Below are 18,417 nucleotides of genomic sequence, written 5' to 3'. Positions count from 1 at the left end.
GGTGAAATCTCATTCTCATCAGGCATGTTAATAAAACAGTGTTGTATTTAACCTTTGCTTTTATGCTCTGAATGATTTTTTTATTTGAAATTATATTGAAATTATATATGAAATTTTATTGAATAATAGTGAAATATTGCTCAGCTTTCCTGTCTAGGTATTTTGAAGTACAACAGTAAATCCAGAATGGAGCCCTATGTTCTAAATAATGCTTAAATATTTAAGCTGTTCTCTGCGCTCCTTTGTTTAACTGAGTGTCTTATCGTGGTGCTTTGAATTGCTAGAAAGTGAGTAAAAAATAGTGTAAATTTTCTAAGTGCTTTGTATTTACTGAGTATAAATTGCAAATGAAATCTTAGCCTCTGAGCCTAATTTGTAATAGTCAAGGATATGAGACAAAGAGGTTGTTTAAAAAAAAAGTTTCTTGTGTTTTATTCTTAAAAATGGATTGAAGGAAATAATGTTGAAGGCAAGTTGTGCCAGCAGCACATAACCTGCTAGTATCTTGGAGATTATTTCTGCTGGCTTTGTGGGCCTTTTCAGTGTGATACTTGAAAATGCTAATTAATTTCAGGATTGCTGTGTGTGTGATATGCTTTGACATACACAGCAAATTAATAATAATATAATAATCTTTCGAAAAGAATTTTGAGAGCAATTTATAGTTCATGCCAGATGTCAGTTGACTGAGTAATTTAGCACACTTGTGTAACTGAAACATAATAGCTTTTGCCAGCTTGCCATGCTGCTTACGGATATGAATGACAAAATTTATGGGTTTTTAGCTATGTGCATAATCTGAAAAATTCAGTTCCTGTTGCAGGGAATAAGCAGTATCAGAAGTGAATGTGTTTTAATCATCTGAAACATATAACCCAAATACTATTTTATTTGTTTAAACCAGGAAAAGACATAATTCCTCTAAAGGAAGTGCTGTGAATGCAAGATGAAGAAAATTGGTTTTGTCCTATCAGTAGCTGCAGAGACCACATCTCCATAAAAGTCATTAAAGCAGCAAAGACAGGACTGTCAGCTTAGAAATTGCACTAGAAGGTCTACTAAGCCTCTGGCCCTGGAATCAGGTGTTTCTTCCTACGTTTGTGTCAAGTGTAATGACCCTACATCTTTCAGGTTTTAGACCTGGATGTGACCCTAGGAATGGGGGTTAAGGAAACCAGGGATCCACCTTGCCAGACCGCAGCTGCCTAGAAACGATCCAGAGTGGATCTCCTCTACAGTAGATAGAGAGAGACAGGCACTTCTAGGAGGAGGTTCATCTCTAAGAAGTAGTTGGTGGATGAATTGCTCCTTGTAGGGAGCAAAGTCTAAGTGAGAAGAGTATCTGTTGTTTCATGCAAATGAGGGTAAACTACAGAACTAAGTGGAAGGTGTTCCCTTTACCTCCCAGGAAAATGTTAGTTTCACAGTCATCCTGCAAATTATGACACTGAGCATTTTTAATTTGTTATAGTTTTGCAGGCAGATGTACTTAATTGTTTTTGTTTCACCCTTTAAAGCAAAGCATCTCTCTCAGTGTCTTAGAAGCTCATGTCCATAGCGCACTCTAAAATGTGATGGTTCATCCTAGGGTATTGGCCTATGAAAGCCTTCCTGGCTCTCCACACTGCTGCCAACTCCATCTCCACCACTGCTCTTTTTCTCTCTGAGAGTGGATAAGCCATGCAAGGAGTCATTAAGGTAAAACCAATGTGGGTCCTATTAAGCTTAGTTAAATGGGGTAACCGCTTTGAAGTGTAAGGAAAGGAGTTCCAAGTTCAGTTCCTGCCTACTGTCATTGGTTTACTTCAGCCGAGACTCTAATCCCAGCTTCTACAGAAACTGAGTGTGATGGATTGAATCCTGGGGTTTATTTTCTTTTTTTTTTTTTTTTTGGTTTTGGTTGTTTGGTGTTTCTTTTTTAGAGGGTGTTAATGCTTCCCATTTAGTCTTAAACTAGCATATCCTGAGAATATTACACACAGAAATTTCCCACACATGCAGTTAGATGCCCAAGTACATCTTTGAATCAGAAGTTAATAGGTAGAAGCAAGGGAAAGTGAGGTGAAAAGGACTGAAGTGAACTGATTTAACCAAGAAGGGATGAGAAGTTGGTGAGTGGTACAAGACCACGTTATCGGCTCCACTTGCTCTCCTGCACTAAAATCCCACTGATCTAGAGAGCTGTTAATCAGATGCACAAGCAAGAGGGCACATGCCATCCATGATGTCTCCAAGAAACCTTGCAAGTATTAGAAATGTACTTGACTGTGATTGCTACTTACCATAATTTCCCTCAGCTCCTCACAACTTTAGTATGTATTTGTTTCTTCATCTAAGGTTAGTAGCCAAGTGTCCCTTGAGTGTAGCCCATGCACTCAGTGTGTAGCAGGGAGAGACCTTAGCTTTGAAGACCTTCCATGGTTGAGATAAAAAGGAATACAGTGTGTGCTCAAGCTGTTTAATAAGTCATTTTCCACTTTTTTCAGAGGAAACATTTGGCATTGTTATCCTATTGATACATGCTTTGGTAAAATTCAAGACTCTCAGCAGGTTAATTAGAAAGCAGTGTTTCTCATCAGCAGCCAGTGAGGAGCTGATGGGGATCACAGTCTATACATGCTCTGTAAGCTGATCAGACAAGAGCTAGGCATGCATTCCCATGCACAAAAGCAAGGGGTCAGTATGAGGAAAGTAAGGGTTGTATGTTGTTAAGCGTTGCTCAGATTTTATTGGCTTGAAACTGATCTGAGCACCTTAGGAGGAGGCAGTCTGTCTTACTTTTTCCCCTCAAAAGCTATACTCCAGAGAATGAAAGTAGCCTTGTGCATAAGCACTGTAAATCTATAGTGCCTATAAACCTATATGTTCTCACCCTACCTGATGGTAGGTGGTTTTGTCTGGCATTATCTGGACATTGTTGATAGCAGGGATAGCTAAAACTCTGGCTCTGATGTCTTCATGTGAGGAGGTTGGCCAGAATCACAGTAAAGCTGAGTAACATCTCTGAGGCAAGAATTGTCTTTGATTGATTGAGGATCTTAAATCTAGCTCAGAGTTTACTGTCATGAAGATAAGAGAGGCATATTGTTTTTTTCCTGTCTGCCTGAGCCAAAAAATGTAGGGAGTAGACCTATGGACTCCAGGCAGGGCTTTGTTTAGCTCCAGACAGCCTTTATCTTGCAGATTTGACTGAACTCAGTAGAGATGTGTACATCAATGCAAACTATCTTCTACATAACAAAGACAATTTAAAACCAAACTGCATTCCTTGTAACAATATCTAAGTTCGCTTAAATTATAATGTTGCAGGATTCTTGTTAGACATAACATGAATGATAGTTTTGATAACAGGCTTGAAAATCTGCCTAATGTAAGTCATGCCTTCTGCATTATTCTGACTGGAACCATGTGCTGTGGTTCTAAGAAGTAATTTGCTAATTTATTGTAACAGCCCATTTAATGGAACTTTAATGAAGAGCAGTCCTTAAGGCTATTTTAGGTTTCATGTGTGTAGGAGGAATATTTGAACGACGTCACCTTTAATATTTTTAGCTTGGGATTTTTATTGGTGTATTAGTAGAAGGGCTGTGTTTCCAGTCTAGTTTTGTGACAGTGCCACAAACTAAATGCAGTTTCTCAACAAAGACTTGCCAAATGCTATCCTCATAGCGGGAGAGGTTATGTGAGTAGCTACAACATCAGGCTAACCATGGCTTGCAATGGCATCTTTGTTTTTTCATTTCTGAGAGGAAGGAAGCTGTATTGGATTTAAGAAGGCTGTATTAAAACTTAGCGGGAGTAAGGTGCTCTGTTGGCTGCATGTATGTGTGTATGGTGAACATATGAGAAATGTAATTTTTTTCCTCTGGTATGAAACAAGTGTGAAATTTAAAATCTTAGCAGTTTTTTATTACTTATTTATTTATGGCCAGCCCTACTCTATTAAGCTAACATATTTATACAAAATGGGGAGTTCTGAATTTGAGATGTCCCTAAGAATGCCACTGCCATTATAAAGCTAAAAATTTTAAAAGGGGATAAATTCCTTTTGTGTGGCAAAGAGAGCTGGTTAGATTTACATATCAAATGCATTTAGATTTTTTTCTCTTCTAAGCACTCCTGAACTAAGCTGGTTCTTCAGGGCATTTGTTAAATTATGTCACTTGGGAGGTGCAGATAATTCCTAAGCTGTTGTAAAGTATGACCAGTTATATATAAATTTTAATATAAAGTTCTGTATGTCTTTTCTCAGTGACAACATTGCTTTTTCCCCATCCCCTTACACAGCTCTCTGTTGTTTATTCCTTCTTTGTGCTCTTGTCCTTATGCATCTATCACTGGTTGTGGTAGTATTTGCTGAACTACAGGAGTAAAATGCCTGGGTATCAAAGCAGCTCTCCAAATTATGTGCAGGCCCTCAGCTCTCAAGCTGAGGAAGCAGTGGGAAAGGGGGAGTGCACAGCTGGGAGTGCTGATGCAGAAAGTGGCAATGCCCTCACCCTGCCACTGTCAAGAACAGAACAATATCTAGCTCTGCACTAGAGCCCAACTGGGATTGCTGGTGTAGGGGTCAGGCTGCAAGACTGGTGGACGGTTTCCACAGTCCTTCTTTGTACCACTGCTGAAGTGTTTGGTTACCGAATTGATCCAATTCTTGAATGTAACACACATGCTTTTTGCATAAAGACAGATAAGTGGTGGAAAGTGTTTTAGGAAAATCTCTGTTTGCACTCCCCGAGCCTTTTGTGACTGAGCCTTGAGGAAAGAGAGGACTCTTTGCATGGGCAAACATTGTTTTGTACCTCATACACATACACATACACAGACGTGTGCATACTCATACACACATACCACTTGTGACCAGTTCCAACAACTGTTCACAATTCAATCAGTAGTTACAAAACTGCAGTGGCAAGCTGGAAGATGAATTATATATTGCTATGGATATAATGGTTTGCCTAGAAGAGCAGGTCAAGTTTTCCAAAAAAATTACTGATGTAGGGTGCTAGAGGTCTGCTCTTTCATTGTGAACTTGATTTTCTGAAGTGGTGTGCTTCTGAAAATGAGGCTCTTCAAAAGCCATCTTAAGCCTCGACTATCAAAAATATGAAACCGTCTTTTTATGTCCCACTGTTTGTCATCTTTGTGGTAAAAGCAAAGAAACATGAAAGTATCAGAGCAGCACTGCACTGTAAACACATACCAAATTGGATTGTTTGTTAAGGAATGTTTATTAATACTACTTTAAATTATTAGGCTGGTTCAAAAAGTCACTTACTTTTAAGAATGTACTGAAGTGCATGCTTCAGTGTTTTCCTGAACAGAGATGTTTTTCTAAACTGATTCAGTAACAGAACAACTGGATTAGAACTAAAGGTAAACACCAAGGATGTCTTCAGACATCAGTATGTTAAATATAGTGGAAGCACTTTTACTTAGACAGAAAGAACAATAGAAGAAAACATTGAATGAGGTATTTTGGAAGAATTTTTTTTCTTCTTTTATAAATCCAGAATTTTAAAGCTTCTCTAGACCCCTTTGTTTTAGTAGATGTGTTCTAAATTTGTGTATGTATGTACATATGTAAACACACACTTAATATGTACATAGATATGTACACACACTATATGCATATGATGTTCAAATGTAACACATGGGAATAAATAAGGATGTAGTCTGCAGACATAATGCTCTAGCCTGAAGAGGTGGGATCTGGCAAGAAAATTTGCCTATATAATAGCACTTCCCAACAGCGTGCTTGACCAGGTTGTCCAGATCTCCCCCTTCTGAACCACTTTCAGCCACACGAATAACAAAAAGGGGAAAATCACAGGCTACACAATTTATCCCATGGCTAGAATGGACTGGGACAGTTCTTCACACTAAATATCCAGATTTTCTCATTATGCACATACCAGTCCCTAGAGCCCTCCTTAGAAGTCTGTTAGCAGCTCTGATCCCTACAGAGCTCTTAAGCTCCATCTCTGCTCATACAGAATTTAGAAAACATGTGGCTTTGGATAACTGCCCATACATTAGACTGGCCTGATTAAGCAGTCCCTACTGTCCCTACTTTGGTATAAATAGAGTTGGATCATATGTGTAGTGGAGAGCAGTGAAAAGAATCATACAAATTAGATCCTGAAAATGTAATGTTTGTAATGTTGCTCCTTTGCTCAGCCAGTGCTTCATCTGCAGAAATACTTGGTATGGTTTCTTCTTAATCAGTTCCAATGAGAGAGAGCTTTTGTAGTAACGAGTATGGCTGTGCTCACAGCTTGCTTTCACTGGGAACTGAGAAACTTTAGCTGGAACTTAAATAAGCTATACTAGTGCTTCCCAAAACCCAGCACTGAGGACACAACCTGCTGAAGGGCTGTGCAGCTTGTATATACATATACTTACCTGCTCTAGCCAGGGCAGGCAGATCTCAAAAGCTGTAGATAAGTAGTCACTGAAGCCTAGACTGAGTACCAGCACTGGGCTTACCAGCAAGTTACTGTCCCTGGAGTTCTCCATGGTGAGAACTAGCCATTAGAAGAAAGATTATAAATACTGTTGAATTTAGATGCTAGTTGTCTGGCAATTGCTGTGTCTCAGGCTGCTGGCATAATTCTTTAGCCCCCCCATGCTGTGCTATATTACATCACATTCAGAAGGGGGAAAAAAAAGAACACAAAACAACTGTGTAAATAAACTTCTTAAAATTACTTTTTCTTGTTTCAGTATCTTAGCACCCCTGAGTTAGTATATTGAAATAATAAGTTAGGAACCTGTCCACAAAGACGTGATCTCTTTAGAGATGCATATTTTTTCCCATAACCAATGATGTTTTCCAAACACCTTTTAAATAATTCATAGTCAGAAACCAGAATGTAGAAGACTTTTAAGTAAAGAGTGTCAAGTCACTTTTCATTATTCATCTTGGTCATATTAAGTTCTTGCTGTGCATTTTTTAGTGTTTTATTTTTCTGAAGCTGATTGTTTGGGAGAGCTCAGAAAATTTTTGGCCCTGTAAGAATATCTTTTTCGTTAGATTTTTGTTAGATTCTCTCTCTATTAGGCAAACTGAAAAAGGAAGAAGTTCATTTCTGCTAGATCAGCTCTCCAGAACCTCTCCAGCATTCCTTAGTTTGTTTCTCCAGAACCTTCAGAAAACATGATCTGTTAGAGCAATATCTGCTAATCTCTCACTACATCTCGATCACTTTCTGAACATGTCGGCTCTTAGTAGGAGTAGGAGGGCATGGCAACTGTGGATGCAACTCAGGTATTTCAGCTCCAATCCATCACACCTGGGGGTAGAAGGTTCATTTCACCAAACTTCACTCTGACGCCGAACAGTGTTGATGGATAGAACCACATCTTGTCGTTCTCAGACAGAAGAGCAGTGGTTGTAAGTAGGACAGTTTCTAAAATTAAGGAAAATGTAGGAACCATGATATAGGATGCAAACTCTGAAGCACAACAGTGAAACACAGAATTTTGGATGGGGAAAATGTGCAATACTGTCATGCATTGTATTGATTTGGTTACATTAATTAATGTAATTAATTATATAAACACTAATTTAATGCTTCTGTAAAATTTTAGGAGATTCAAGGCCAGCTTCTTACTGTTCATTCTGCAGGGATTTTTCAGAAGAATTTCAAAAGATCAGCCATCTTTCTCTTTCACTGATAAGGCCATTCTGGTTTATCTCTGACATTTGTAATTGCTATATAGGAGTCGTTACTGCCTTTTCTCTCTCTGGATTCAGCTACTGTTCTCCTTCCTTATTGGTCTTTCTAAATTCCAGGTCTGGACATACATAAGCAGAAGGAAGGATTTGTCTTCCCTTTCCTTAGCAGCTTCTTGTATCTCCTCCTTCACAGGGCAGACTTTGGGCTGAAATTGCAGTACCAGAACTCAAGTTTTATCTCTGCTCATCATCCTCTCTGCCATTCATCCTGTTTCATCAAGGAAGAAATATGCTGTGGCTGGGAATCCAACAGACACAGCTTCCTCTGACGTGCTCAGCAAATGTTTTAGTTTTCAGCAGAAAAAGGCTTTTCAAAGGCATTCCTTATTCACTTGAGACCTGTCTGTGGTTCTTGCTTACTGGACAGAATTGTTCTTAATTTCTGAGATGATGGGCCCTTAAATAAATGGAATGAAAACATATGCATGTGAAGACATAAAAATGGAGTAATTTTTGTGTTTGCCTACAAAAGGTTAATGTTTGCTGGAAAGAAACTTGATTGTACAAGCATCTTAAGCTAAGCATAAAAGGTTGAGCATGTGTAATAGAAGAAAATTCATTGTAAATTAAAAAAAAAAAAACCAAACCAAACTGTAATTTTCACAGTTCTGTTGCTCTTTGAACTATTTGTCTCCTTTCTGTGTTTCTCTATATTGTGGTATAAACTTACGAAGTTGCAGAATTATTTCTCTTCACTTAATATTGCATGGAATCTCAGTATTTGTTTCTACTCGGGTTCAGCTGTGATCTTCCTAATAGATACTTGGCTTCTGTGTTCCCCTAATATTCCAGGCACTTTTGCAGTTTCTGTGCAGACAAGCTTGCATACTCTTTCATCTTTGTTTCTTCACATCCACACATGATCCATAGAATAGCTGCCTTCTTGCAGGTTCATGTTTATATCTGGAAAAGCAGAAGTGTCTATAGTTTAAGATGGCAAAAACAGCCAAGCATTTTTAGTTCTAACCTCTTGTTTTCCTCTATTTAGGATTTCTTCAAACTTTTTGCAGCCTTAGGTGGCTTTTCTCCCGTGTTTGCTTTGTCTCCAAAATTGAGGGAAAATAAAAACATTTTAATTGTATGAAAGTTATGTATTGCTGAAGCTTGTAAATATGATGTAACGTACCTTTATGGACTGCTAATTGTTTTGAAATGGTTTAATATTAATACAGCTGATACCTGGGGTATATTTATTTATCCATATTTTTGAATCTATATATGCCTATGTGCTAATCACCATGCAGGCAAAAACAATGTATCTGAACATTTAATCATAAACTCCCAGGAACTGCAGTTCTTTGATTACCTGCAGTTAGTAGAACTTGCTAAATGTTTTTCTGTCAGTCCACAGAATCTATAGACAGATTATCTTTGCATTTCCTTATCTCTTAAAATCAGGAAAATAATAAAGATAAAAGCTTTAGAATCTCTTGATTTAGAGAATTTATTTCCAGCAATGTTAACAAAGCCATAATATACCCTGATTTTCTGTTCCTGTAAGCTTGCAGTATTATTGACAGCTTGCAGTCTATCTCATTATGCAAGTTCTGCATAATGACTGAAGGAACACTTCAAAGCAGAACAGAGGGTTATTTGTAGAGCAGTGCATTTAGGATATTTTAATAACTTTTTTTTAAAGAAGAATATGCTGATTCATTGAAACCAGTGAAACAGTACATTTTGATAAGTTACCCAACTCAAAAATACCTTGAATTAATGGATTAAAATATCTTGGTTTGTACATTTTCTTTTATTTGAAAATATATCCCTTTTCTTCACTTTCTCTGTTCCTCCCTGTTTCTCCTTGATTCTCCCTGTTTATGTCTCTTCCTCTCTTCCACTTTGCATTCCCCCTTCTTCTTGCTCTGTTGCTCTCATTCTCTTTGTCTTTCTCTCATCCCCTCTTTCAAGCCAGCCTTTTATTTTATAACTGCCATAGATCTAGAGCTCATAAATATGTCTAAAATATTTTTCTTGATCCAGGCTGAGATCTGTTCTATTTTTTATTATTATTATTTTTTTAGATTTCAGCATGTTAAAGGATCAGAATAATCTTCCTAAGTAAATGAATTCAGTTGCTTGCTCTTAAAATCAGGGTTTTTTCCACTCCACCAATTTATGAGAAGACTGTTTACAAATTTACTTCCCTTTATGCTTAGATTAGTTTGGGATTTGTTGATTTCCCACCCCTCAAGATAATGTTAGTGCTAGCATCCTGTAGTACAATTACTTTTTTGCCTATCCCAGTGTTGTTTCTTCTTGGGTATTTGCCAAGAGCCATCATACCTCCCCTCTGACTTCACTTCGCTGAGCTCGCAAATCAAGTTCTTGCCATCACCTCATGGACCGGAGGCTTTTCATCCTCATTTCTGTCTTGGCAGCCCTTTGGCTGACCATGACTGATCAGACCATAAATAATATTGCCAATGAAGTCTTGCCTGCACTGAGGGTTATGGCATAAAATAATTTCCTCTAATAGCATCCCACTGGCTTTTTTTTTTTTTTTCCCATGTGTATATTACACACCTAGCATACAGGTATTTTGCAGCCAAACAGTACCTTAAGGTTTTTTCCTCCCACTGCCTCCAGCCATTTGTAGTCCTAACTTAGAACGTGAAACTGTTTAATTAATTCCAGAGTGTGATCTTCCAGATTCTTATGTGACATCTAATTATATTATTCCTGATCCTTAATGTCATTCTGTTCTTTCTTACATAATATTTCAAAAGTCCTTCCTTCTTTTTCTTAGATCAGGAAAAGTATTTCTGGGCTATCTCTATATTATTATACGGTTCTTCTCTTAATGCAGACTTAATACTGTATTTTGTGCATGTATAGTATTAGGAAGTCCCTGGATATGTTTAATTGACGGCATTAAGCATATAGCATGAGCACTGGCCTTGGTCATACCCATTACTCTTGTGAGTAGTATGAACCTTCAGGTCAAGTGGATTCAATAGCCCCCAAGTGCCTGCCTGATCCCGACAGTAGTGGGTGGCTCTGAGCACAGGAGAGCTGTATGGAGCTCCAGTATGGAGCTGCAGGGCCTGAACACAGCTGGGGACTGCAGTATGTGCTGGAGTGCCATCTTAAATCCAGATTTCATATAGGGAAAGATGGAATGCTTTTCCGGACAGGTATTGCATCCTACATGCTTTGAGTCTTCTTCCTGCATATTTAAGCCTGGACCTTGGTTTTAGTATTGCAACATCCTGCTAAAAAGTCAAGCTTACTAAAATCAAGTTTGTGAACATATAAGTGCAGAAGATCTATCTGGAGATGCATATAGGTTGCTTTGATTTTGTATTGACCATGGTAAAATAAGTAATTCCTTCTTCTTAGCTGACAAGTTAAAAAGTCAAGATTTCTACGTATTTCTACGTATTTCTTAAATACTTGTGACCTGAAACCTACGCGTGGTTTCATTGGTATGACTAAGGCAGGGAATCTGACATTTTAATTGCTTGAAATTGAGCAAAAGACATTCAAAGAAGGAAAACCTTCTGATTTTTCTGTTTTCTTTGGGGGCTTTGGCACTCTTTTAGAGGAAATTACTTATTCTGATTGGCCTTTCGAATCCTCTACAGAAGAGAAATGAAGAACTAAATCTTAAAGTAGGTCAACATCACGCCAATTATTGCTTTAATTAGTGACAGCCACATCTTTTTTTTTTTTTTTTGTTCATTTTAACAGGAGTCAGAGATATCCCAATTTTACTAATATGAAAGCAGTTGTGTCTGTGATTTTCAGTGGACTTCACCCTGTCTGTCAGATTACCTGGAAGTGTACATGGTAAAAAATTTAAAAGGCTGTACCTTTAGTTTTCCAGTCACAGCTGTTCTTTTCGTTTTATCCACAGATATCAGTAGACTATATGTGGTCTAAAGAAAGAACAAATAGCAAAATGTTCTTAATTAGGTTTGAAAAACAACTGTGGGAAGAAGGTAAGAGCTTTTTACAGTGACCTGTACTCTCATGAAAAAATGTTCTCTCAGTTGATTGCTTTGTACTCTGGATGTATAACAGTAAATCAAACCATAAATCTTTAAATGGTCCAAAAATACTTTAAACACCTCTAATAGTTCTAGTTTGTGAGAGCTGAATGGTGTATGAGGAAGTTTTAGGTTCAGATTCTTTTACACACATTATGTAAAATAACATATCACAATGATATGTCATAACTCTCTGAAGTAGGGAAGACCTATGTGTGTCAGGTTTTTTCATGTTCCAAACACTGTAAAGATGTCTTCAAAGAATTCTGCAATTCCTTGCTAGAATTGCTGAGAAATTATTGCTACTGCCTTACTTTGTAAACTCTTTGCCAGCTGCATGCATTCATTAAGATCACTTTAAATGTGCACTAGTTAGTTGCTGTGAATAGAATATTGCATCTTGTATTTTCTTGTACAGAACACTTACACAAAACCTGTTAGTGGTGGAGTTAACATTTTAAGTACTTTTTTACAAGTATTAAGTGTGTATTCATTAACATTAATGTGCAACCTGTACTTCACCACATAATAAACAGAATTACTTTTAATACAGTGAATTATAAACTAATCTTCACATGAACAGTACATGAAGTTAATCTTGTATTTTCCTGGTGCTAATCAAATTGTTCTTAAGTTACACTTTCAAATATTTTATAGTAAGAGTATATTTCAAGCTTTGTTTTTCTTCCCTGTTTTCTGATTTTGAGACTACTTTAGTCATTTTTTTTACGACTACTTCAGACACACAAATATTTGATACTAAGAAGTGTTGTACCCTTAATACCCACTATACTATCAAAGCAGCTCTGATTAGGAGAGAATTAATTCATGTTAGACTGCAAATTAGTATCTCTATTATCTCACTCCTCAGTTATTGTGGCAATTTATCAGTATCAGCAGAGCTAAGTAATGCAAAAGGAATGTAACAAAGTTTGTGCAGAGGGTGAAGATGAATCTCATGTCATACCTTGTAGACTGGCTCATCCGCTGTCCTGCACTGTGGCTGTTGCAGTTGTGCACCAGGTCTTGACGTGCCAGACTGGGGCTTTTCCTCTGCATCTTTCAGTGGAGGCACCAGGGAGGATCCTGCTGCTGGGACAGCCTCTGCAGGGTAGAGGCAGTGGGAGAGAGCTTGTTCTGCTGGAGGGCTTGCTTTGCTTATCACCTGACTTACCTGTGCTCTACATGTTTCTCGGCCACCACCTTGAGTACAGGACAAGTGAAACCACATGAAATAATGGCATTTAGTCAGCCTGATTCATAGGCTTAATTTTAACTTTTTGAAGAGCATCACTGAGCAATACCTTGACTTTGCCTCTTGGTGTTTGTCCCTGAGTGAAACTGATGTCCCAGGCTGCCTCAATAGCTGCAGCAAAGAGATAGTAGCCCATTTCTCTTCATATTTTCATGTCACAGCTGACACTGTAGAGTGCTGAATTTACGTGAGGGGGGGGACAGCCTTGATTTCCACTGGACAGGAGAAAAAAGCTACATTTTCACACTCACCACTGCGATATATTATGACATGCACTTGACTTTTTAAAGCTCTTTTTGGGTTTTTTTTGGTTTTTTTTGTTTTTTTTTTTTGTTTTTTTTTTTTTTCCCCCAGTTCTGAATGTTGCTTCCAAATCCCTCACACTTGAAGTTCCTCGGGTTCGGCTGAAGAGGAAGGGGAGGAGGGAGCGCGCAGGGTTGCGCGGGGCTGCGCGGCCGCCAGGGGACGCCGTAGGGCCAAGCGCTGCTCCCGTAGCTCCGGTGGCCGTCGCTTCAGGAAGGAAAAAGAAAGAATAATTAAAATGTATGTAACTATATATAAATAAAAATATATATATAAAGGGCGAGAGGGAGAATGTGCATCTTAACGCTTCTAACTGCAGAGGGGGCTAGCAGGCAGTGCTCCATCCTCCCCTTGGGAAGCCATGGTTGAATTAGTCTCGGAAATGAGTCTACCCCGAGGAAAAATTGCTGAGAGCAGGTTTTTCTTTCCGTTTTCAGCGCAGGGAAGGAAAATGATGAATATTAAATGAAGGTTACTTTCAGATGCTGCCACCAGAGCCTCAATATTCCTACGGCATCAATATGACATTCAGAAGGGGAAATGCAGGGCTCTGGCATGGCATGGTTCATCACTCGGGTCTTCAGACCTTGCTTACATCCATTTTTTATGTGCTACATCATCATCACCACCATTATTATTGCTACTGCAGTTTAGAAGGCAGCAAGGTTCCCTGTCTCTGGAAGCTTTCCAAAAGAAAGCTCCATCTATTCCAAAGAAAGTTCCATTTATTTCCAAACATTAAGAAATAATTTAAAGGTTACATTAAGAGATTGGTGGTGGCAACTTTCTTTACATATTTATGTTTCTTTTGCTATGGAATAAAAAGTTTATAGTGAAGCTTTAGCAACTATTTCCAAGGAGAAAAAAAAAAAAAAAAAAAAAAAGAAGAAGTGAGCTGTGGAGAACACAATGCCTCGATACAGGGGTGGTCAGCTCAGGTTTGTAATCCTGCAGTTTAGCTGAGTGCTGAGTGCTTGAGGTCACTCAGGACACATTGCCTTTAAAAGCCCTCCCTGCTCTTTACCTGTGTAAAGGTCAGTCTCTGCTGCACCTCATCCTGGCTCACACACAAGCAGGCGAAGATGGACTTTCCTCTGATCCCTTCTCCCCTGAGATCCTGTGAAACTCTGGGTCTTACAAAGGACATACAATAAGGAAGAAGGGATGATGAATAAATCATGACAATCTGAGGCTGCATAAATGAGCACACACAAATGTGCATATGCATGTGTAGGTAGATGTATGGATGTGTACAGGTATCTCAAAGCAAGAAATGAGAACAGCTATGCAATGCATCAGGAAGGACTTGACCCCAGCTCGCTGAGCTGGAAGGAAAGGATGGAAGAGTCTATGTGCTTACATTGGTCTGCTGGACCACAGAGGGGTGATTACAAGGGATGAAGAGGCAAGGAAAGGCTGCGAGAAGGGCAAGAATTGTTCCCTTTATCTCCTTGCAGAGAAGGGTGACCAGTCCCATCTGCAATCCAGTCTGGGCAAGAATTGTTCCCTTTATCTCCTTGCAGAGAAGGGCTACCAGTCCCATCTGCAATCCAGTCTCTGACAAAACCCACACTGTGATCAGTGCTGTCTTCTGAGTGCAGTAGGAAAGAAGGCAAAGCTCTCTAACCTCCAGACAGATAGTATTGTTACCATTATTGTTCTTGTGGTTATCACTGTTACTTAGTCGGTCTGCTTTATTTGCATGAGAGCATCCCCTGCTTTTGCCGACTGTGGCTGCTGTTTGATAGATGGCAGAGTAGAATTAGGCCACAGCAGATGGCCACGGATGGAGCCTAGATGGGAGCGGGACAGAGCCCTGAAAACGTGCTTCAAACCTGGCTCTTTCAGGCTGGGGGGGGGGGAGGGGGGGGGGACGGACGTGGGGTGGGGGAGAGGGGAGAGGCCGACTGGGAGGAATGCGCTGGGGAACAGCCCGGGGATACCGTCGAGGCAGTTGCCTCCTCACCTCTGGCCTGCCTTGCCCGGCCCTGCCCGTCCCTCACTCCAGTTCACTCCAGCCCTCTGGGATACTTGGGTTTGATTCCGCCGGGGTAGCTCCCGCCGCGCCGGTAGCCCGGTGCCTCCAGGAGTCGGGCAGGGAACAAGCGGTGTCGGCGGGCCGCGGTGGGACCTCGGTGCCACCTCCAGCACCAGGGACAGCGCCAGCAGCGGCCTCGGCCTCTGCGGACCCGCCGCTCCTTTGTTCCGCCGCCGCAGAGGCACCGCGGAACAAAGGCTTCCGCCGCCGACTGCGCGGAGCCCCCGGCCTCTCCCTTCCCCTCCCCGCATCCTTCGCTCACCCCGCCGCCGTGGCTTCGCCACTGTCGCCACCTCCACCGAAGCCTTGTCTCCGGTGCTCTGGCCGCGCATGCACCTGCCCCCGCGTACTCTGCGCCGCTGCCCCCCGCCGCCCTCTCCCCTCGTGAGCTGCCCCGCACACCCCCCGCCGCTGTCGCCCCCCGCTCCGCGCTCCTAAGCCGCCGCCTTGCGCGTCGCCCCGCGCACAAAGACCGCACGCGGCTCCGCTGCTGTCCGCATCGTTCTCCCCCCGCCCCCCCTCGCGCAACCTCCGCACACCGCTCTTCTTCGCGCCTCCGCGCTGCCCTTCGCACACAGCTCTACTGTGGTGCCCCCTCCGCCCCTGATACCCTTCGCTCTCTGCACCAAAGCCTCACATGGCTCTGCTGGCCCGCAGCACAGATGCTGCTCCGCGCCCCCCTGCGCACTGCTCCGCGGCCCCAGAGCCTTCATCCCGCGGCTTCCAGAGGCGCCCCGCAAGATAAGGAGCCGTTACCGAACGGGCATTCCTAGCTACCGGCTGCGCGATGAGCGAAGAACAATCCTCTCGATTACAATATTAGAAAATATATTTATTTCCCATTAATCGACTTTACATGGTTCAGCCCAGGAAAGCGAGAGGTCGAGTAGCCGCTAACCTTGAAAAACCACCACGGCTGCCGCACCGCCCCGGGACCCGCCACGGCCCCATTACCTGCTGCTGACAGCTGCCCCGTCCCGTGGCAGCGGCATCTCCTCTCCACCGGACTGAGCCGTTCGTTCCGACAGTTCTATTTAGTCTCGGCTTCCGTAGGTGAGTACAGGCTGTCGAGCTCTTTATTGCTTTGTCTCTCCCCCTTTTTTAAACTTTAATTTATTGCTGTTAATTTTATTATTAACGTTATTATTATGTTATATTCTAGCGAGATCTTTCATGCTGCCTTGAGGATCCGCTCTTGGCATTCACCGCGTGCCTTAATTGTATGACATTAAATCAAGGTCCGCTGTGAACACGGAGAGTCAGAGCCTTGGAGCGCTCTCTCTCTCTCTCTCTCTCTCTCTCTCTCTGGAAGCAGAATAGCAACTGATCCCCGAAAAAAAAAAACTGGTAATTTCCCTCCGCCCTAGTCCCAGCCTGGCCTGGGCTGCATGTAATTTCTGCTTGAGTTTTCTTATTAGCCCGTCTGTTGTTTGCAATGCCCAGGAAGCTGTTAAATATGAATTTAACTGATTTTTTAAAAAGGAATTGAAAAGAGAGAAAGAAGTTAAGCTTGTGCCTATTGCACAGTTCCAGGCGACTGCTTTAATTTTGCCAGCGTCTTCGCGTGATTTTAAAGGCAGGAGTTGGCTCTCACCGACTCGACGTCTGTGATTTGGCATCCCTGGCTGGGAGGGACTGTGTCTTTCCGGCAGTCCCAGTCCTGCGGCTCCGCCGGATGGCGGGCGGGGGGAGCCCGCACCCCCAGAGCATCGCAGCTCCTCTCGGCCGGGGGCAGCAGCAAGGGGCAGAAGGGGTCTTTCGGCGGTGAAAAATGAAAGGGCAGGACGTGTCATCTTTCTTTGTAAAGCGGAAAAAAATTCAGCTCACTCGCACCTGCCCCCTTCCCGGGAGGGTCTGGGCAGCCCATCTGGCCTGCACTGAATGGGGCAAGTGAGGAAATGAGGGGTGAAGTCATTACAATAATCATAATAATAATAAAAAAATCATCCCGAGTTGTTTTGGTTTGGTTTTTTTCTTTTTCTTTTTTCTTTTTTTTTTTTTTTTACTTGCTATTACGCCTATTGCCATCTTTCACGGCTCAGGGCAGGGACCATTCCTTTTCGATGCCGATGGCACAGCGTGGAGGAGCGGAGCGGCCAGGCATCATGCATCGCCCTAGGGCTGAACCCCGGCCGGACCCCGGGAAAAGGCGGGCTGACCTCGACTGCTGTCTCTGCCCCAGGGGCCGGGAGAGAGAGAGGAGGCAAAGCAGGCTGCGCAGCGGCGGCTGCCGCGTTCCGGCGGAGAGCTGGCCTTCCCGGAGACTTCTCCCGTGGCTTGCCGGGGCATCCGGAGGCAAGCTGGTCAGGGGGCTCCGGCCCCTCCCGGCACCGCAGCTCTTGCCTGAGGCCGCCTGGAAAACAGACAAAGCGAGAGCGTTAGAAAGGCAGGCGGGGAGGGAAGGGAAAGGAAGGCAGACGGGGAGGGAAAGGAAGGCAGACGGGGAGGAAAGGAAAGGCAGGCAAGGAGGGAAGAGCGCCGGGAGCCCGCACGCCGCTCGGTTGTCAATGACAAAAGGGAGAGAGGGGGGAATCAGAGCAGGGGAAGGGCGGGGAGGAAAGGGGAAGGGGAGGAAGGGAAGGAAGAGAAGGGAAGGGAAAGGGGGGCCACACGGACTGACGCGAAGCTGGGGCCGGCCAGACCCGAGCCTCTGGACTGTTCACTCCTCAACCGAGGAGGCACAAGACGGAACGCCCTCATCGCAGCGCCAGGGCGAGCGGGTACCTGGGTCTCTGCAGCGCGGTGGGAACCGGCCAGCCGCGGGGAACCGCAGAGAGCAACCTCCTTGCCTGCCGCTGCAAAATCCCCCAAGAGCAAAAGTAGGGGAAGCTTAAAATTATAATATATTGAAACAAAAATTAAAAAAAAAAATGAAGGGGGGGGCGGCAGTTCTTCCTTCTTTCTCTGCTTGAAGAACGCAAGACAGCAAAGTGCGAAATCCACGGGGAGAAATCCAAGCATCCAAATAAAAATAAGCACTATCAACCCACTCCAAACACTTTAAAAATCGTAATAAAAATCAAAACGGTCAAACCTGCTGAGGGCTGGCGGCTGCTCCACCCAGCCGGAGCTGCGGAGCGCAGCGAGG

The 18,417-nt window shown here is 42.5% G+C and overlaps 1 long non-coding RNA gene across 1 annotated transcript; it reads left to right on the top strand.

The window, feature by feature from the left end:
* The first annotated feature begins 1,538 nt into the window (after positions 1–1,538).
* On the top strand, positions 1,539–8,049 carry LOC133206648 (uncharacterized). The gene is made up of 3 exons (XR_009723826.1): positions 1,539–1,698; positions 2,489–2,676; positions 7,799–8,049. It is a non-coding gene; the product is annotated as an uncharacterized LOC133206648 (long non-coding RNA).
* Positions 8,050–18,417: the final 10,368 nt, after the last annotated feature.

Source organism: Neopsephotus bourkii, unplaced genomic scaffold, assembly GCF_033783945.1.
Source record: "Neopsephotus bourkii isolate Nb327-2 ecotype Australia unplaced genomic scaffold, CSIRO-AGI_Nbou_v1 NB_1820, whole genome shotgun sequence".
NCBI lineage: Eukaryota > Metazoa > Chordata > Aves > Psittaciformes > Psittacidae > Neopsephotus > Neopsephotus bourkii.
The sequence above is the reverse complement of the archived record's forward strand: the minus strand, read 5'-3'. Positions and strand labels throughout refer to the sequence as shown.